This window comes from Polyergus mexicanus, unplaced genomic scaffold (genome assembly GCF_030449975.1).
Source record: "Polyergus mexicanus isolate NDT 795.1 unplaced genomic scaffold, iyPolMexi1.0 SCAF_25, whole genome shotgun sequence".
Classification (NCBI taxonomy): Eukaryota; Metazoa; Arthropoda; class Insecta; order Hymenoptera; family Formicidae; genus Polyergus; species Polyergus mexicanus.
Genome location: NW_027223345.1, coordinates 3,991,021 through 4,013,780, shown reverse-complemented (window position 1 = coordinate 4,013,780; position 22,760 = coordinate 3,991,021). Strand labels below are relative to the sequence as shown.

The following is a 22,760-nucleotide window of genomic DNA, read 5'->3' as shown; positions in this document are numbered from 1 at the left end:
TGCTTCGTGATAATGCACCATCACACACGGCAAAATCGATCAAGGAAAGGATTGAGGCGTTTAGTTGGGAAATACTTTCGCATGCGGCTTACTCACCAGACTTGGTTCCATCCGATTACTACTTATTTGCATCGATGGGACCACGCACTTGCCGAGCAGCGCTTCACTTCTTCACGAAAATGTACGAAAATGGCTCGATGACTGGTTTGCCTCAAAGGAGCAACAGTTTTTTCGGCGTGGCATCCACAAATTGTCAGAGAGATGGGAAAAATGTATAGCTAGCAATGGGCGATACTTGGAATAAAATATTTTTTATCATTTTCATACAATAAACGTGTATTTTCTATACAAAAATTCCGGTTTCATATTTATATACCTGGTATACCTATCTCCCTAACCTATAGGTTGCTCGTTACCCATAAACGCGATCCGACCGAGGGCCATGCTATAAATCAGCCTCGCGAAAAGAAAAAAAAAACCGATGCGAAGCGGGATACATGCTGCTTTCGTTTGGTCGCGATTTAATGTTAAGGAAAATAGAAAAAAAAAAAACAGAATATCATCCTTTCGGTTGAACTTTGTTCAGGCAATTTACTAAAAAAAAATCTTATTTTCTAAACGTAAAACAAATGTATATTTGCGTATGTGGCATTGCGACTCCAATAATTCTCTGTCTTTAACACATTCTTTCTTATAAAACTTTTTAAATAATTTTAGGAAAATATTCGATAAAAAAAAAAAAAAATTTAAACAAATGAAATATATTTTTATAATACCTTTTTGTAAAATTAAACAAATTCATAGACACAAATTCTCTTGTATCAAATAGTATTTGTCAAAAAAAGATGCTATTGAGATTCAGAAATAATCTTTGGGGGGGGGGGGGGGGAATTCAAATCTCTCGATAAGAATTCCAAGACAAAACAGTGAAAATCTGGCAAAAGATAGCGGAGTCGCGTATCGACGTCAGCGTTTACCGAGTCGTATGACAGGAGATATTAATTTTTTAATCAGATCCAACGCCCAAACGATCACGCGCTATTCCCTTATCGCGAATACGCACGTTATATCCTTTTCCCCTCCCTCGCAAAACTTCGATAATGTATCACGACGAGTGTCGTATATAACGGCGCCGACGTAGATAGGTACTCTCTTCTCGTTTATGCCTCCCGGCGCGGAACGACAACCGATAAAGATCGTATAACTCACGATATAATAGGCCGCGTCTACGGCGACCGGATACTTATCAGTCTCTAATTACAGCGTATTCTTATCGCCCGCTGATTAAGAGACACGCATCGCGATGTCGCGTCGTACGCGCAACTTCTCTAACGTGACTTATTATAAGCTCGAGTTACCAAGTCGACGATTCGATGACGGGGTCATTGACATCGATCCTACACTCACGACGAGTTTGCTCTCGATGCCGCTGATAAAGTGAACCAAAAAGAAAAAAAAAAAAAGAAAAAAAAAGTGCCACCCTGAAATACCGAATCTGCGACGCGCGCTGAATATTTATGACGATGGCACGAAGCCGTTAACACAAATCATATCTACTCGGGAGCGTGTATATCGAAGATAAGCCGATCTTTACCTTCCCGTCGCTCTACTGGGTATCACGTTTCTCGATGCATCGCCATCAAAAATAACACCCGAGAAAAATTTGCAAAATAGGGTAAATCAAAGACACATAATATTCACATATTTACATAAAAAAATATTTGTCTAAGCATCAAATTTATCTCCTATATATATATATTTTTTTTGTTTTTGTTTTAATTGATTTCTTTCAGTTCGTCATCACACCGTGATCCCGTGCTTACGTAGGATTACGCGAAAAGGCGCTATATGACTCTGTCGTTTTGGAATGCGTAAAGAATGACGGTTGCGTAGATGCTTCGAATAGCGCTAACGGTGGATCGGGCGAAAGATACAGAAAAAAAAATAAAAAGAGGGAGAGAGACGAGAGGAAGCGAAAGAGAAAGACAGTCGGTGGCAACGACCTCTCATTAGGTCGTGGCCTTGACATCCTTAGGGGAAGACACGCTTGGTGCCGTACACAAGCGAATTTATCGACGATCGGCTTAGAGAACGCGTGTATTGTATCATCATCGGTACGTATATAATCTGCGAATTCATTCGATAGGTTCAGCGAACTCGCGGCGCATCGACACCGAGAACCGACACCCGCTGAAACCGAAGATTCTCTGTCATCTTACACTCGGCGAAGCTTCAGAAGCGCAGGTGCTGTCAACATCGTATTCATTGACGTCGGCGAGGGTCGCCGACACTTTGATACCTCGCGCTTGATATGACAGCTTTCGACACAGCGCAGGAATAATTATCTTTTATTGAACGCGATAACGTGTATATCGTTGCGCTTATCTATGGTGACAGACGGGCATGCAACCCGTTTAAGTTAAATCTTTTGTAAAGTTAATTAGCGCGAACGACAATCAATGCACGCGTTGACTGACCTCTTTTCTGCATTTCCAACTATTTTTAAACGTGAATCTCTTTTGCTGGAACAACAGGAAAAAAATGACGATGAACGATTGCCGAAAGGTCTACGCACGATTCAAAATGTAGTTTGGCAAGATAGGATCATATACACGCATGATGTATTTCGTGATATTAATTTTTATCAGCAGAAAAATAAGCATTTTGTGAGGCTTCTGATCCTATATTGACATCATATTGAAATCGTCAATTAATAAAAATCCCTTGTGAATATTAAAATTGAGGCTAACGGTTTATCTTTCTGAGTAATAAAATTCTTATGTAAAAAGAAGATGTAAAATAACGCTATGACAGAAAATAAATTCTCTTTGTATTATACCAAATAGATGCCAAATTGTACGTAATAATATAAACTTTAATATAAAATTTTCTTTCAAAGGGAGAAAAAAATTTTTGCAACGAAAGAGAAAAGCAATTTTATTATTAGGTGTACAACTTTGCTACCGCCGTTTTCCTATAGATGGCTTTAGCGGTAAGTAGCGGTCGAAATAAATAGATCGTAGACGTCATGCGATAAACTTGGGCATCTGTCAACATAACCCCATAGAAACATTAGTCGATTTGTGTCCGCGTCATAAAGTTATTCTCGATTGAAAATGTCAGTTTACGAGCCAAATTCTCGTCATTTGCGGGAGGTTTTAATTTTCTCCTTCAATATGAAGAAATCTACGGCTGAGGCTCATCGAATGCTGTCAAATACTTATGGTGAAGCCGCTATTAGCGAAAGAACGTGTCGCGAGTGGTTTGAACGCTTCAAGAACGGTGATTTTCACGTCGAAGACCGGCATAGCGGTGGAAGGGAGAAGGTTTTCGAAGATGCAGAATTGGAGGCATTACTTAATGAAGACTCGAGTCAAAGTCAAAAAGAATTGGCACGATCATTGGGAGTGGACAATACTTTGAATGATAAATGTATAACCAGTTTTTTACAATAAAGCCTCGAATTTCGGGGAAAAAAAACCGGCGGAAGCAAAGTTGTACACCTAATATTTTAATAAAATATGAAAGATGTGTGATTTAAAATAATATAATCTACAGCGTACATTTTAAGTTCCTTAATATTCGCGTTTTATTGGCGGGGATTTAGAGGACCTTCTCTGAATTTACATCGGGGGAGCCGCGACTCTTCTAGTTTTATCGTCGTATTCAGAGTTCCGTTAGATCGATTTATGGCGCTTAACACACACCCCCGTCAGTACGTATGGAGTTTCTTATAATCCGATCGACATCTTATCGATTTACGAAGCAGAACGAGATACGTACAAGTCGACACGCAGTAATTATTGTTGATAATAAATATTTCCGATATAAGGAAACATATCGCAATAAAGGTTGAAATTATTTCAAACAGGGTGCCCATTATTTTTCATCTCGCAGATTCTATGATTTATACAATTATTGTATTATTAATGTCATTAATCTAGATATCATCATCAGTTTTGAAAAGTAACGTCGCATAAAAAATTATTAATTATATATTTATAAATTAATTAATTTATCTTCATAATATCTTCAATATTATACCTTAATAATAAGCTATAAAAAATGAATAATTAAATTATATTCTATTTAAATTTTTCTCGATATCAAGTAAAAGAAAATTCATGCCCCTTCGCTTTATATTCTTCTACCCCTTCCCGTTTCGCTTCCTTCCTCGAAGAAATAAAATTTCCGCCTTACGATACACATGAGACGAGAATGATATTGTATCAATGTAAAGCGTATAGTGTCGTTTGTTAATGATCACGGTTAATATTAAATGAGTATTCGGCTGAATCGCGATGCTAAGTAAAGCTCTCGTGAACGAGAGACTTTATCGCGAGGACGAGCAACAAATCCCCGGGGGCTGTGCATGCTCTCGATTTATGCGCGAAAAAATATACCCGCGATAATTACTCCGGGGCGCAAAACCGCAACGCGTGACCGGCTACGAGGATCGATCGTTCTGTCGTAAAACTCTCCGTCCATGCTTTCTTCATTTGCACGATCTTCGTCGGCCGGCATTTTGCCGCCCCTTTCTAATAAAGGAACGAGTAAAATTAGATTCGATAAGGATAATTGGGATACTGAATATAATAGATACATTCTTCGAGATCTTCTCCGTCACGTAGATCGTATAGATGATTCGTTTGACAAGAATAAATAAATCAAGAATAAACTGTGGCTATCGATTTATCTTGCCGATTTATAAAAATATTGCAATGTCATCTTTATTTATCTTTACGATTATCACAATTTAATTAATTAATAAAACTAATATTTATTATTATATTAATAATAATTAGTTAATAAAATTTTCATTACAAACTTACAGTAATTATAAATTATTTTCTCTCAACAATTTTCTCTATCTTTAGTATATATATATTAATTTTGAGAAAATTTTTATTATATTATTATTATATTGATAATAAATTAATAAAATCTTAATTATAAATCTACAATAATTATAAATTATTTTCTCTCAACAATTTTCTCTATCTTCAGCGTAAATATATTACTAATTGTGAGAAAATTTTCTTTTATTCAAACGAACAGAATAAATTCCATTGAATCTCTTTCTATCTGGAAAAATGCTATTGTATTTTCCGATCACATCGGAAATCATTTTCGATTATCATGATCGATATTAGAAACGAACTGCGTTTCCAGAAAACAGGTGATTCACCCGGGTGAAAGTGCTTGGAAAGGAAATCAACTGTTACGCGCAAGATGCGCCGGAGCTGTCGTAAAAATCTTCGCGGCAATCTCTCGGAATGCGGTGGTAAAATGTTTCGCCATTTCGTACGCCTTAACCGCACGAATACCAAGGACGTACGTTAGCACTGCCCTACATTTTAACCGGCCGATGCACATCCGACCCTCTTTTCTCACGACGGACGCTTAACGAGCCTTGCCCGTCCCAAGGAACACACAGAGAGGCCCCCGGCTTCAATCGCGACCCGTTGCTGCTCATCGTTCATGCATCGCGCCCCCCCCCCCCCCCTCCCCAAGGGTCGGTTGCGCGATCGTACTTTTTCGAGATTTAAAGCCGAACTCGAGCTCGCTAACACGTGTGTGTGTGCGCGCGCTTTAAACATCGGGCCGCCAAAAATCCATCCTCCATAGAAAACTACTTCTTAATGTATCTCCGAAACGAACAACATGGCGATACTTATCTATTAACCGAGGAAAGAAAGTTCTCGCGATTCTTTTTTTTTTTTCAATCGTTTTAAAAATCGATCGTGGAAAATGTAGAATTAAATAAGGAATAAGGAAACATAGGATTCCGTTTATTTAATAATTACAATATAATAATGATAATAATGTGAATCTAAGAAGAAATTAAGAGCTAAGCGGAAGGATATCGATTGTATAAAATCGAATGGAATTTGAATAAAAGGGAGCCCTCGATCAATTTTAAGAAAAAAATTTTCTCATAGATACTTCGCGATGTTTGTTGGCTACAATAAAAGAATTTGAAAAATTAGCTTCTTTACATAAAGCAATATTTTTATAAAATAATCTATGGGAGGGGGGGGGGGGGGAGGGACAAAATAAAAAAAAAATACAACGAGATGACAGCGCATCTCAAAATATTGTACTTTACGATAGTCGCTATCTTTTATGACCGTCGTATCCCGTGCTATATCGTAAACAAGAAATACACTTCTATGAATCCCGTAGTCCATTTAAGGATGCCGTAAATAATTCCCATCGTCTAAATTCACACTATGATTTATGATTAATTCCCTTCCCTTACATCGGCACGAACCGAGATACGCTCGTGCGGATGTAGAGGGGAAAAAAAAAAAAAAAAAAAAAAAACCGAATCTGATTGACGATCGATATTCATCGTCAAAATCAAAGTATCGACAATATTCTGTCGTCCAAAGTCGTTTAAAGTTTCCATCTCGTTGATATTGTGGACGGACAGACATTTTTTTTTTTCCCCTTTAAATAATTTTCGCCAGATGAAATTAAATTCCATCGCACTTCAGGTATTTAACGATGTTATCAATATCTCGAAATGTATCGGCACGAAATATTGATCGGCTGCGAATCCCTCTTAAGAAGTGGAACACGCCGATAGAACGGACGACGCTCTTTTGCGCGACGCGCAAGGAGATGGGGGGAAAAAAAAATACGTTATCACGAGATTGCTTCTCTCGGGTAAAGCTCGTTATCGTTAACGCCGATGCGGCGATCGAACCGCGAGCGTTCTACGCCTAGAAATTACATACGACAGGAATAGATAATGCGTCGGGTTTATCTGTTCCACTCCGCGGAGCGTGCGTCGTATTCGCCAAGGATTGATACAAGTGCCCGGCAAAGCGAGAGAAACTCGACGCTACACGTACATTGGGTAACTTTCTAGAAACGGGCAGCACACAGGCGAGCGGATGAAAATACAATATTTTACTGCGATCGATCGTCAATCGTAACGCGAATCGCGAATTTAATTTTAATTTGTAAGAACCACTGTTTCATTAATTAAAATATTATATAAAATAATTCTTTGTTAAATAATTCACACGAACATTTTATAACTATATATAAAATAAGATAGAAATTATTAATCAGCTGACAAAATTATTCGCTGGAATAATTTGCCATTTAATAAATAAATTATTCATAGATTGGATGGATATATATATATATATATAAACTATTTCTGTACATAAAAGTATTACGGTAAGATCATCAAAAACTAACTATTTTATGAGATATTTAATTTTTTATATTGTATCAAAAGATGTCAGATTAAAGATAGAAAATAACTCAAAAAGTACTGAATAAAAAAATAGTTTATTATAGTGTTTTGGAAAGTTCTCGAGGCAAGCTACAAGAATGCTAAATAAAAAATGGGGCTTTCCATTTAAGATTTTAAAGTTGACCTTCACGTGACCTTCAAATGACTCTTCAAGGTCAAGCCAATGGTACCATCTTATGGCCCCCTCGAAACCAAACAAGTTTTGTCTGAAACATTTTTCTCTTCCGGGCCTGGTTTTTGAGATATTCGACTGGATGGATTAAAATGGGCCACCCAGTATGTATATATATATAAACAGTCTTTTTAAATTGTTAAATCGTTAAATGTTTCGTTGGAAAATTTTCCTTAAAATAATTAAATAATTCTAATAAAAATGAAAAGTAATAGATTCATCATTTAATAAATTACAAAAAAAAAAAAAAAAAAAAAATTCTACCATTTTGCTCATGCTGCTACCGCACTGCAATTCTGCGATTGGTCGTACGAATAAACAACCGTCAAAGACTAGATCAATAATTTCAAATCATCGATATGCAGTAATAATGCAGTTAACACGACAGTAATTACGCGACATCGCGCTAAGACGTATCGGTGTTCCGTGATCTAATGGATCCGATATGATGAGACAACGCGTTATGCAACACGCTCGTAAACTCAAAGAAACGGAAAAATTAACGCGATGTACGTCAAACACGTACGATTCTCGTGTCGGCGAAACGTCACGCGATGAATTCGGGGGAAACCCCCGGAAAACGTTTTACGAAACGTATCCGACCTGCATTGCATTATGCATCTCATCTTCATTCAGTACGATTGACAATGTGAAATTTGCAGTAAAGATAATCTTGATAATATCGAAAAATAACAAATAATGTTGAATACATCATACAAAAAAAAAAAAAAAAAAAAAAAAAAAAAAATTCTTAATAATTCTTAATAATTCTATCCAAAAATATTATGAAAAAACACTGACAAAAAATAATAGGCCACTTGAAAATTTTTCTTTACAAGAAAAGAACTTCAAAATCATCGAAAAATTCTAAAAAATTCATTCTAAAGTTCACTGTACATCGTATGAAGATAATTAAAATTTCAATCAATTTATCGATGTCGGCTAATAATGACGCTTAATAAAAAAAATAAAAAAAAAAATTTAAAAAAAAATGAGAAAACTTTTAAAATCGAAATATAGATTGATGATGAAATAAAGATTCGATGAAATTGTTAATATTAAATGGTCGGCAAGCAAATGTGGATTTATGCATGAATATATGCATCGCCGGCATGCGCGCTTTATCTCGTGTATTTATATACGAGATCACACGAAGAGAGAGGAGAGACGGTGTATAGGTATATATGTCCATTGGAAGCCAGATAGATAGATAGATAGCGCTACGGAGAGATCGTATCTTGAGTTCAGAGACCCCGTTTGAGTTCTTGCGCTACTGGTCCATATAATACATTTACAAGTGATAATCCGGCATGCGGACGATACACGTCCCACGTTATATCACTCGTCAATAATCACTTAAATATAATACGAGATGACGGCGTGTTCACGATCGATCGAATGGATGATGATGGTACGCGCGGTCGCGAGATATCATTAGTATAAAACGATTTTATTCCCTCTGCGTAAAAAATAAACCTTATTTTTTATTTATTTAATACTTTCTTAATCAATTTTTGTTTTTGAATTTAATTATGAACTTAATTATGATAATACGGTTGAAACAAATTTGATAATTTCAATATTAATTGTAAAACAGAAACCTTGTAATTAATTTCCACTTTTCACATTACAATATATATTACCATTATTATTATATATATATATATATATAGCAATTTTTTTCTGCAGCCTTCAAAAATAAATTTCAAAACTAGCGTAAATATATATATGTATATATATATACGTGCAACATTGGCGGCGCATCCGAGCCGAGCTCGGATGACGGTGTGCGCGCGCGCGCGCGCGCGCTCAATTTAATCGGGGAGATCAGGTAGATCAGCTGGCGGAGGCAGAGGGAGTCTGGGGTGGATGTTAGGTTGGTCGGTGCTGCGTTGCTGCGGGTATCGACCCCGGGTTCACCGACCTTTCTCAGCCACCATCGCCGGCGACCCGCCGCCCTCTTCCGATCCTTCCACCATCCCTTCGACCGGGAGATCGGTCCTCCTCCCTCCATCCGCCACCTCCATCCGACGCGAACTCTCCCTACCGTATTCACCTTCGCTCCCTCTTCCACTCTCTCTCTCTCTTTCTCTCTTTGTCCCTCGCAAACTCCCCTCGCCTCCTTCTCTTTTTCTCTCTCACTCTTTCCGCCACCCCGCAGCAGCTCTCAACGCCACCAGCTGTCCTCAACCCCGCCCACAACCCCAAATTGCTCGCGCGTGTCAAATCGCGGTGCATCACGGGTCACTTTGCAGGTTGCGGATCGATTCACAACGATGTTCGGATATAATTTATTTTCACCATCGTCCAGTTAAGCTTCACTTATGAATTTCTCAAATTATTTATACTAAAGAAACGTAATAAATATGTAAGATTAATAAATAATTTGATACCATTTGTTTATATATAGTAAAGTACACGTTATATAAAATTCATGAATTATAGTTCGTCATATTAATAGTTCGAAAATAAGCAATAAATTAAGCTCTGCGACGAAATTGTTGAAGGGCAGTTAACTAACCCCTCCTCGTGGTCCTTTTTAAAATAAATTACAAACACATACGTATAATTATATATTTTCAAATTATCTATGTCCATTAAAAAGAACCTTCTCAAATAATTAAATAATAAAAAAAAAGAAGAGGATATTAGATTATATTAAATTATCTTTCCATTAAACATAATTAAATCAATAATATGATTCCAACTTTCTAATTTAATGAGTTTCGCGTTCGCACGTGGAACTTTGACGTTTACCCTCTTCGAGGTATGGTATTGCAGCAAATGCTCTTTGATTGAGCGCAGACGGTTCGTCGGAGAGCCCGATCTCGAATATACGTCCATTATCCCCCGAATCTGTGTTTATCGAGATCATTGATCGAGTGCATTGATTCGCCAGGTGTAAAGGTGCACTCGTGAACGACGAGCCACTCTGTCGACTGCTGCGTCAATCGATTCGCGCAGGTGTATTCGTCCGTACCGGTCGAAATTAAAGCCCGATTGTGTACCGTGATGTGTTTACTGATTTTGCAATTGGAAATCGAATCATGGGCTACGACAATTACAAGACAAATAAAAAGCTGATTAAAATTTCGCTTCCCGTTTGACACAATCCTACGTTCATACTATTTATATTAATTGCGTTAAAGTTTCTCGAATGCAGATTTTTTTTTAAACGCAATTTTCGTTTCGACACACGCCATAGATAATCATTTTATAGATTCATTCTCTCTCTCTCTCTCTCTATTTTAATATCTATAAATATATATTATCGCTGCGATGCTTTCGTAGAAATGAATCTTCTTCGAGTGATCATCCATTCTGCGCTTTTAAACGTTTCTAAACTAGATAATCGTCGCGTTTGATGATTCGGTCTAGAGTGCTTGTAAAATATGTAAAAGTGAAATTGGTGAGCTTAGCGTGACATAGCCGCGATTTTATATGTCCCAGATAATTTTTTAATTCAATTAAATAAGAATTTAATAAAATCTCATTTTTGTACTTAATCTAATTAATTTAAAATAAAGTATATTTAGTCTGACACATGAATCATTATATTTTTTGGACACTAAGTAAAACGCGAATTTATTATTCCTTATGATCGCGCTCGCAAAATATTACAATATATATCCTAACATTTTCTGCAAATAATTTATGCCTTTTGCAACTTACATTATGTTGCGATAAGATTTTAATTAATTATTAACACTATCTATTTACTTTTTCTAGATATTTTCGTATATAATAACGTATAAAATATTAAACCAAGTCTTTTAAATAAAAATTATGATAAAAGTTGATAAAATATCGTTAGGGAATTGACTGATCAAGTAATTTGTATATTCGTGTAATTTCTAACTATTTTATTGTAATGCCAAGATGGTAGTCATTCCTATGCACATTTTACTGCCGCTAATACGATTTTACACGATAAGGCAAGAATTTTTTTTCCCGGGAGAAAATTAAAAACGCAAGCAACATCGCGTCATTAATTTTCCTGACACCGGAAAAATTACTTATCCGATAGAACCAGTCATTTTCCACATTTGCTCATCGACGTATCTGTCGTATCGTTTGGCATGTAAATATATGTAAATATAAGACGTGCATACGTTTTAAAGGAGAACTGGTTTGCCGCGTGTGCGGATATTCGTATGTGATGCGTTTGTTCGTCGTTAAGTAATTTTGCTCATTACATCACAATTGAATGAAAAACGTGAGCAACATTGGGATGTAACGATTTTAGACTCTAATATGCAACCGACAACGTGAAACACATCTAAACACGCTTTCGCTTAATATGCTTTTCACGGTTACCAAAAGACAGGAATAATTAATCAACGCGAATTTTAACATCATCAAAATAAAAGTGATTGGCATTATTTTTCTTTCATATAGAAAAAAAAAATAGCTTTTAGTTTACATAGGATTACATCATAATTGACGATTGCTTATATTTTGGATCATTAAATAAGATTACCCTCATATTATCATAGTAAATGAAATGAGTTTTTAAGGGGTCTTCCTAGTTTGACATTTTGAAAATAAGGCGATCTTTTTGGGAATTTTTTTTTTTTTTTTTTTTTTTAAACGGAAGTCTAAAACATATTAATTCTAAACTTTGCACGTTTATTAAATAACATTTCAAGTATATCCTGAATTTTTTTCAATCAAAAGTATTTGTTTGTTTCGGAGTTATAGTAGTCTAACCAGTAAAAAAAAAAAAAAAAAAATTGTTCGTGGTAAAAATAATTCTAACCGTTAGTTATCTGGAAAAAAAAAAAAACTGAAAAGACTGTTAATCTGTATGAGTGTGGCTATCGCATAAACCAGAGTTTAAAAAAAATATAAAAAAATGACGTGCAAAAAAAAAATTTCTCACCAAAAAAATTGGTTAGTTTTTTTAAGTCGCAAAATTTGAATTTTGCAAATATCGATTTAATTCTAGTTCACCCTCGATAAACCACTTTCATAATCGAGATTAAGAATCTTTTTGGTTTCTATATTTCAGTCGATTATAACGGTTAGAATCGTGTTCGCCATTTTTTTTTTTTTTTTAAGACACGAAAAATTCAGGATACAATTGAAATGTTGTGTAATAAACGCGCAAAGTTTAGAATTAATATGTTTTATACTTTTCATTAAAAAAAAATTCCCCCCCAAAAAATCGCCTTTATTTTCAGAGCACCGGACTACGAAGTAATCATATTTAATCATATTTCGACAATGTCGGAGGATCACGTAAGATTGATTCGCGAATGCACTTTTATCGAGGAAGAAACGACTTCGACGGAAGTAACGGGCATCCACGAATGCGTTTTTGGGACGCGCGTGAGAAACGAACGCCCCCCCCCCAAAAAAAAAAAACGATTCACGGTCCCCCTTAATAACACGTCCGCTACCATGGCCGGCATTACCGGCAAATACGGTAATTTACCGAGAGTAGCCTTACCGGATGACCACAACAATGCGGTTAGCCGAGCAAAAAGTCGGCCGCTTGCTCCGACGACGCCGAAAACGATCTCCACCTCTCGCTGATTGAGCAGAGCCCGGGCACCTTCCGCGGCATTCAATCGTCGTCTCGGTGTAGCGAGTTTTTGGCGGATAATACTTAACGACCGCACCCTGAAATTTATTCCCTTCCTCGCTACGCTCGTCTGCTATATTATCGAAAGAGGTACGACGATGCGCGTGTATACCCATACACGTTTCGACATTCTTCTCCATCCAGTGTTATTACTCGAAAGGATTACATCGCGGGTTTGCGATGCGGTCGTTATACGCTGACTACGGTTAAATATGGCCCAGTCGTATCGTCAGTCGTACACAGAGTCCGGTTTTGTAAAATTTACCATGTTTCATTTTATCAAATAATTACAAAGATCTTGTACATTCAATAATTAACATATAAATTTCCTGTTTGTGTTTCTAAATTTATATATTTAATTAATATAGTAAAACACCAAAGTTTGCTCATGTTTTTAAATTTATTATAAATTGCACTCACCGACACACACACACACACATACTACAGTGACTTCATACTTTATTAGAAAGTAAAGTCTTATTTTCATATCTTATTGGCTCTTTTCAATATTTCTTGTTATTAATATGCAGATAAATAATAAAAGATACATATATATGTATTATATTGTTTCCAGTACATTAATCTACTATAGATTTTTTTTTTGAATTTTTATTTATTCTAGAATATTTACAATCCCCAGCCAATTATATTATAATACTAAATTTATCTACGATAGCTTCATACCTATTTGGTATCAATGTTTTAGCATTCGAAACTATCAATAATTGCATAGAGTCGAGAAATGTCATGATAGAGTGCAAAGGGAGGATGCCCTCTGACTCCTTGTAAAGTGTCATATTTAGACAGACTGGACAAGAAGCGGTTAAGCCTGAAAATTTCATTTGAGCGCGCAACGTACAACCCTCCTGGGCGTGCACTGGCAAGAGCAGATAAGGAAAAACGACTTCATAGACAATTGCGGCGGCTTACGCGCGAATAGAGAGACATGGACCGAAAGAGAGAGAGAGAGAGAGAGAGGGACTCGGACACAGAGTCTGCGTCTCGCCTCGTGTGTGCTATAGACGGCGGGACGCTATCCGGTCGATACAGGCAACCAGACTAGGAAGTAAACCCGGGCATCAACCTCTCTCTCTGCCTACCACCCATCACCCTACTCCGCCACAACCTCAGCGACGGCGGATGGAGAGAGGTACCTCCCTCGATCTCTCGAATTCGCTCATCGGCCAACGGGTGCAACGACCTCGTCGTCGTCGTCGTCGTCGTCGTCGCCGCGAGCGCGCGCGTCGTCGGGAAAAATTTGAATCCCAAAACGCGACTACTCGAAAAAGGCTCTGCTATGGCGTCAACTATCGTAAATATTATCAATGATTGAGCCTTTTTTTTTTTTACCCGACTGCTCGTTCAATCAACTCTATGTATATTATACAAAATTGACGTTTTTGGTCGTAGAAAGAGGGGAAAAAAAAAAAATCCGTCACTGACGGAAAAAAAATCTGTATTTTAAAAAAATACAAAATCCATTCTAATCGTAATTTAATATTTATGATACTAACGAAAATACTGAAGTATATACTTTTTTCAAAAAAAGAGAGATTATCATTTACTGATACTACCGACGGAATAATATAATCCAGGTCATCGAGATCAAACTCGTTCAATTACTGACTTTAAAAAGTGTATTGTGCGTTTGATTTATGCATAAAATTGACTTTGCACGCGATGTAAATTTTAATGCGGCGCGACGTTAAGAGCTCGATGATTTTAAAGAAAAGATCTGTGCCCAGGTATACGAAATTTAATATCACTTAATGTGTTTCGTATTCAATTTCATTCCATTAATTTTTTCGAGATACCCATCAAATTTCTAATGCTTAGTTTCTGAATACTTTTGGTTTAATACCATTTCATAAATTTTATCAAACACGGTAGGACATATATTAATACGGCATAAATAATATGTATTAAAAATAATAGTAATTGATCATATTTAAATAATTGCATCGTATTTTAATTTACATCATGTTCCTTGAATAAATATGGAAACAAGATAAAGAGATATATTCTTTCCAAAGATGTATTTATTTAAGATATATCTATGAATAAATAAGCAATGATAAAGTTTTTGTTTACTTATATATATATATATATATATATATATATATATATATATATATATATATATAAGTAAATGAAAAAAAATGCCTATAAACATGGATCGAAAAATGCTTCCTTAAGAAGTTATCGCTCAAAAATCTCCGATGCAAAGGAAGAACAAAAGGTGAAAAGAAAATGAAACTGAATAAATTTCTTGAAAAAAAAAAAAAAAAAAAAAACGATAAAAATAAAAAATAAAAATCTTTTTCTTTTATGAAAATAAGATAAATTTCTTTAAACTAAAATAGCACGTAATAGGAGAAGCTGTTCTTAAAATGTCCCCCCCCCCCCTCTAGCGATAAGTGACAAAAGCACTTTTTGTACGTTTGAAACTGGTTATATCAAAATCTATGGAACGTACAACAATCATTTTGTGATCTGATTTGAAAGATAATTTAATTTTTCTACAACTTTTGCCTCGGTACTTTTTGTTAAAGGAAGCAACATTTTCCATGATATTTGAAAAAAATGTGTAAAATAATCACGAAAGTATTTTTCGACTCATGTTTATAGGAAATTTTTTCTTCAGAATTAAATTTCCTATAAGATCTCGTAATCTGGCTGGAACACATTCGGGGCCACTCTGTATATGCTATTCGAAGTATATCTATTAGACAGATCGATCACCCCAAGAGAACGTTTACTACATCGTCGTTCATCAGAATTCTTCAACGTTATAACGGTCTATTTACGCGTACGCGTTTTATTCGAAATTAGAGCAAATGGAAAATTAACACGTCGTCTTCTCGGCCGGCGATTAAATCCAATTATACGTCACTATATGATATAATTATCAGGAGACGGATTAAATAATTGTAGAGGAGAAATAATAGAGTTTGCGCAGCGTCGTTTAGGAAATGAATTTGACGGAGAGCGTCTCGCACAGCTACTTTACTGCGCGGATGTCGTCGTGTGAATGATAACATATAAGAAAGGAATTTTATGTCGACGGAGCGTCCCACCCCACTATTGTTCTTATTCAAGTGTCGCTGTATGAATAATAACAAAATCATGATACGTAAACAATAGCGCGCCAATGTTTACGTCACGAAGGCTGAATACCATGTTATTGAAAAGTCGTTGCCAAAATATTTTATGTACAATTATATTATATTATATTATATATATATATATATATATATACGCGGGGAATATTAAAGTTTATAAAATATATTTTAAATTATGATTAATTATATTTATTAAACGATTGATGTATCGCGAAGTCTTGTATTAATTACTCGATTTTGCGAATCGATTGTTTAATTGCTCGATCTTAATCCGAATCATATTTAGATGCTGTTAAATGTCAAACGATAAAGCGTCGAAAATATATTTAATTTTAAATTTTATTTTTGAAGAAATAATTATTTCTTATTGTGGTAATGTATTTAAAAGATAAGTAGATAATTATCTTATCAAATTATTTTCCGATACTTGTCGCGATCGCGTTTAGGAAATGAATTTGACGGAGCGTCTCGCACAGCTACTTTACTGCGCGGATGTCGTCGTGTGAATGATAACACATAAGAAAGGAATTTGATGTCGACGGAGCGTCCCACCCCACTATAGTTCTTATTCAAGTGTCGCTGTATGAGTAATAACAAAATCATGATACTTAATAAATTGCATTCGCGCAGCGTCGTTTATCAAACAGCTCTCGTTAAATCTGAATGTAAAATATTATATCCATGTCAACGTGTACCTGAGAGATTCATAGTATATATATATATATATATAAATATGAAAGTCGCGACTTTAATACGCGATGCAAACCAGTAATCACATCGTTGCCCTAAAAACATGAATTAAGAGAAAATTATGCTTATCTATCGCGCGCTAACGCATTCGAATTTACGGCATACAATAATCTTATCCTATTCCGCGAGACGTAGATTCCTTGCCCGGTAGCCTTAAATTATCTAGATTTACATATTTATACGATACATATGGTATATCTAAATGTGTGTAGAAATAGTTGACGCGATCATAACAAACGTGTGCGTTTCACACGAGAAATGATTTATAGTAGTGAGACTCGGCCGATTGTAAATCAAAGACGTTTTTTTATCCCATTCATGCTTTCTTCTGCAATATACGCGAATGCTTCGCTCACAATATTATCCATTTCCTTTTCCTCTCCAAGTTTTTGTAAATTCTTTGTAAGACTTTTCGTCTTATACATACGGAATTATCACAGATGTGAGATAATAGATCTCTTAAGATCTCAAAAATTTTTAAAATTAAAATGGAGAAAAGATATTGAAAAAAAAGATCAAGTCTTCAATTATATTTTTGTAAGCCGTTGAAATCTTTCCATTCCAGTTTATTTTCCTGTGTGTTTTTTTTTTCCAAACTATAGATTTCGATAATCGATTCGTCGCTGTATGATTACCGAAACTGTGCGGCGCGGCGCAAAGTCAATTACAATAGGTCGCACGTGCGTCGCTCCGATAAATGTCACGCGGCCGCGTGTCACGTTTCAATCCACTTTCTAGTCGGATAACGGGCGCTGCTGTAGCCGGTTAACGCCATTCGGGTTAATAACCGGCAGATCGAAGATACCGGAGGTAAACCAAGTAAAGACGGACTCCATCGTGAAAATTTTGAAAGTAAATACAATATTTACGCTGGAAAAATTTTCGCTTCCGTATTAAGAGTAAGTTCCCTAAGAGTCATGAATGTACACGTAGCGGGCGCTATCTTAAGATCTATTACACGTCGGATCTTTGATAATATCATGTATAATAAAAAAATATATTACATAAGAAGTTTACGAAAAAAATAAAATAAAAAAGAAATAAAAATATAGAAATAAATGTTATACTATAAATAAAGCTTTTACTTATTTGCGTATTTTGATGGATATTCGTTGGGAAAAATCGAATATCGGTTTTCGAAGCGATTTATGAGGTATAATATTTTAGACAGACATAGATATTCTTAACCACGCGATTGTTCCAGTAAATATATTTTCATGATGTAGAACAAAGTGGCATACTGTTGATATAGTGCGTCACTTCCACTGTTCAAATAGCTTTCAACCATTAATCTTCGGCATCTAACAGGGATCTAGATTGGATTCGCTTCTAAAAATTGTAAAATTGAGTCGCTCGTTATAAAATATAATCTTATGGATAATATATGCTTCCCTTTTTTCTGTAATAATTTTTTTCACGGCAATCACGATGACATACTTTTTTCAAGAAACTTATATTAAACATATATATTTAATGTCTTATGTAAAAATATATTTGAAGCGTATATATGTATGTATTATTCAATTTACACGTAATTATGTAAATGAACCGTAATTTTAATGCCAGGTCAAGGAATGATGTGCATGAGATTTTTATGGTATTGCTATTATAAATTAATCTCCTTTGTGTAAAAATTGCAATTTTCTAATAATCCTGAATATATCGAAATTGTAAATATGATTAAAATATTATCATAATCTTATATAAAAATGATATCTTGTTATTTTCCCAAGTATATATCTTCCTTCACAGTGACAGCTTCTTTTCTCGCATATCCGACACACGTGTACAGAAATAAAAATATGTATTCTGTATCTTAATAAAAAAGCAAATCTTTCCTATCGGTTAAACAGAAGCATGATTTATTTTATTGCGATGAAAAATAAATAAAATATATTGATCAATCTTTGATAAATTTGATTATAATTATTAAAATTCTTTTTTGCACTCTCATTTGCAATTTGTTTTAATATAGAACTTTCATTATGGTTGATCGGTTTTTTTCCATGATAACATGATAATGCAATTGTAAGAATATAATCAGGCTGAAAGAGCCTCTTCTCTCTCATTCGATAACCACAAAGTGTATTATTATTATTCCAAACTTGTCTAAGGAAGTAGATCTGCGATTACATTATAATGAAAAAACTAAACTCACTAAATATGATATAGTTTTAAGTTTCAAGATCTTCTCTTCAGTATATTTGTTTAGAATACGCGTTTATAAACTAGAAAATAATGGTGACACGATAAAAGTTTTTAAAAATATTTAAATATAATTCACACAAATCTGAAGAAATGTCACGTATTTTGAACGTAAATTTGAAAACTGAAATGTGTATCTTAATACTCTGTTAAAAAGGGTGAAGATATAAATCGTCGAATTAACCGGCACTCGTAAGAAAAATCGATGAAGATCGCTTCCAGATTGAATATCTTGCGACATAGGCATAAGAATTTACGTCTCGAAGCTAAATAAAACTTCATAAAAGCTCCGCAGCATTATAATTACAATAGGAATAAGATCCAAATCTTTCGCCAAATCAAATCTATATCAAAACTCTCAACACACACAATTAAAGAGGGCATATCCATTTGAAACCCCGAAAAATGAGTACATTTTCTTGATTTTTTTACAAAACAATGACTTGATAAAAATTTTTAATTTTTTTACTTTAATTCTAATCCCAAAATTTTCAGCTTAAAAGAAATTTTTTTTTCGAACTTATAGGATTATTGTATTAATGTCGCAAAAGAATTAAAAATTTTTATCGAGTCATTGCGCTGAAAAAAATCTAGAAAATGTACTTATTTCTCGAACGTTCAAATGGATATACCCCTTTACGATCTTCTCGCTATGATATGAAACGGGAGAAAAAATCAATGTCGCGTTCAGCAAACTATACGTGTAATTCGATTCAAGCGAAAGGGTACTAGACTGAATTTCGCGAGTGCCTTGGCATCCCATTCTTCGCGCGTAAAAGAGCGCGTGACGTAAAGAGGCGCGCTGCGCGACGTCGATGTGTGGGTGTAGACGATACTATCTCTAAGTCCGCGCGAGGGCATTGGCATCGCGTGTATACCCGCGACGGAGGACTTGCGTCGCTTAGCTCGTTCCTTAACGCTCCTTAAGTCTTCCTCGGTATGCCGACGCCGTACGCGAAGCTGCCGCCGTCGTTAAATTGACACGCTCGCACCCGCGGCGAATCGCCGCGGGTCTCGGGACTCATTTCCAGGTGGCACCATGCCATATCTCCTGTCATGAATACCGGAACATCGCGAGAACGATGCGAATATGAAATAAATATCCCAGATATGCATTTGAATTTTGACGCGTTAGATTCTTTCGTGAATTTAAGATCCATCTTTCCTTCACAATAATCGTCGAGATTTTAACTTGTGAATTATTGTGGAAGAAGAAGAGATATGACGGAATTTTTTCTTCATTTGGAATACAAAAAAATTTTATTGAGCCCTAAAGCTTCAAAATTTTCGCGAATATTAAAATCATCTTAAAAATACTTGAAATAGAATCTCACTATCGAAATATAAAAACTCGTGCGTTTTATCGTTATCACTATCATTAGCATACAGATTTCTAATTTCTGTGACTTGGAAAAAGCTTATCTTCATTGACCCAATATCGGTTTATCCTTCATTCAAATATCGAGTCATCATTAATGCCGGCTGTGGTATTCTTCGATATTATCTCGACAAGCGACCTCTCGTCATCGACGGAAAATATCGATGTCCTAGACGATAAGATTCTCGTCGCAGCATAACGGGATGCGCAAACAAGTCGCCGCAAGAGACGCCGTGATTTTGACGCTAATTATCTCGATCTCTCGCCGATGAACAAGCGATATAAACGTAGAGCACGTTAATATGCGCGGAACAGGTATCACCTTGCTGCTTGTGTCGCAATAAAAAAAAATAAAATAAAATAAAATAAAATAAACAAGAAAACATCAGACAGGTGTATCTACACGTAAATCATTGATCATTATCTCACACGCTAGTTGAAAAATAAACAATCATAAAACCCGCTAATTTGATACACTCTCTAATCGGCCGTCGATGAAAAATTTATATTCTAAACGTGGATAATAGTGTTGCTTTTTACATCTTATTGTTCTATTTGTTAATATTTCAGTTTGCATTATTTTAACTGTCTTGTAAAATTAATTTCAATGATAAGATTAATCGATGTTATATAACTTTGAATTGGAGAGATTAGCCCCCGTTTATTCCTCCAAGATTACGCAATAATTTTTAAAATTCGACGTGATGAAAATTCGATGTGACGTATGTTACCGAAAGGAGCAAATACATTAGCGAAAATAAAAAAAAAATATATCGAGATATAAGATTATATAATACGAGTAAACATTCTATCTCATTTTTATTTTTAAATTCGAGAGAGATTGTCGGCTGTCAAAATATATAATTCTATTACTCTCGACGATCTTTCGTCTCTTTCTAAAGTCCCTCACGCAGGGATGATACGTCGTCAGTAATTCCACCGTAAAACAAGACCCCGCCGTCAAGGAAAATTATGCGAAACAGCTGTTGTTCTCTTGTTAGCATCCGGCGTTATTTGTGATTTCGAAAGAGAGAGAGAGAGAGAGAGCCGACGTTATTGATATCACTGACAAGTGTGCGCGTAATAATTTCACCTGGACCGCATCTAAACCGTTAAAATCGTCACAATTAATGTCAAATCGTCGAGCGTGCGCACGCGTGTCAAGAATTACAATGACACACACAACAGATTCATCTTTAGATACGACACAAGTCACACTTGGCGTTTTTACCAAGAACACATGGATATAATTTCATTAAAACTGCAATCTCATATTAACAAATTACGTATTTAAAAAGAAAAGAATGCATAAAATAATAATAAATCGTCGTATTAAAAAATATGTATAGAATACGTGATAAAAAATATATAACATTTTCTATTACAATTCTAGCAAAATTGAGAGATGCGTGATAAATAATATATAATATTAATACATAATTTATACAATATTTCTGGAATTAAATTCAAATAATAATAATAATAATAACAATAATAATAATCTTAATAATATTATTTTGTGTGTAAATAATTTCACCGTATAGTGAAATGTACAAACTGTCATTTTAACATTAATTTGACAATTCTTGTCATCAATATAATTTATATATTCGATATAAACGATTCGCAGATTATAAAGAGACACGTGCATTTGTTTATTCCAATTAAACATGTCTTTTAATCGCCACGAACAGATCTATATATTTCGTACATTTGTCATTATCGTCCCAACTACTTGTCCTCCGTTCGTCCGCGATGGTCGATGATAGGACTTCGGCCTCGACACAGCGTTCGAAATGAGGAACGCCTAATAGGCAACAATGCTCGCTGCCAAGGAAGGAAGGTTATCGCGCTCAATACCAAGGATTTTGCAGCGACCGGTGGCGGATAGTGCATACGTGCGCACGTGTACACATATACACATGACTTAAAGGAGACAAGACTCTCGCGCACCGCAAGAGACGAGTTTGCGCGACGAGAGAGTCGACGAGATCTTCGGTGATACGGGTAGAGTAGTGACGTTAGTGTGATGGTTGGCAACCCCTGGCCTGGATACCGTGGCGTGTTGTTCACCTCCGTGTGAAAGTACTCGCGCGCGACACGCACGCACGCGCGCATGCGCGCGCGCGCGTCTCCTGAGTACCAGAGGAGCCCGCTTCGCGCGTGCACGTTCGCGCTCGCGTTCACGCTCGAACGTAGTTCAGTTGCCACGCACGAGAGAGACGCGGACACTACGGGCGCGCATGCACGCATGGCATGCACGCAAGGAGCAA

General features: G+C 35.7%; 1 protein-coding gene and 1 long non-coding RNA gene across 2 annotated transcripts in view; one reads left to right on the top strand and one right to left on the bottom strand.

Moving 5' to 3' along the window:
- The window catches only part of E23 (Early gene at 23), a 128,499-nt gene that overhangs the window by 47,022 nt on the left and 58,717 nt on the right, over window positions 1-22,760 (bottom strand). The window lies entirely within an intron of this gene.
- On the top strand, window positions 1,489-1,986 carry LOC138943235 (uncharacterized). The gene is made up of 2 exons (XR_011448440.1): window positions 1,489-1,675; window positions 1,794-1,986. It is a non-coding gene; the product is annotated as an uncharacterized lncRNA (long non-coding RNA).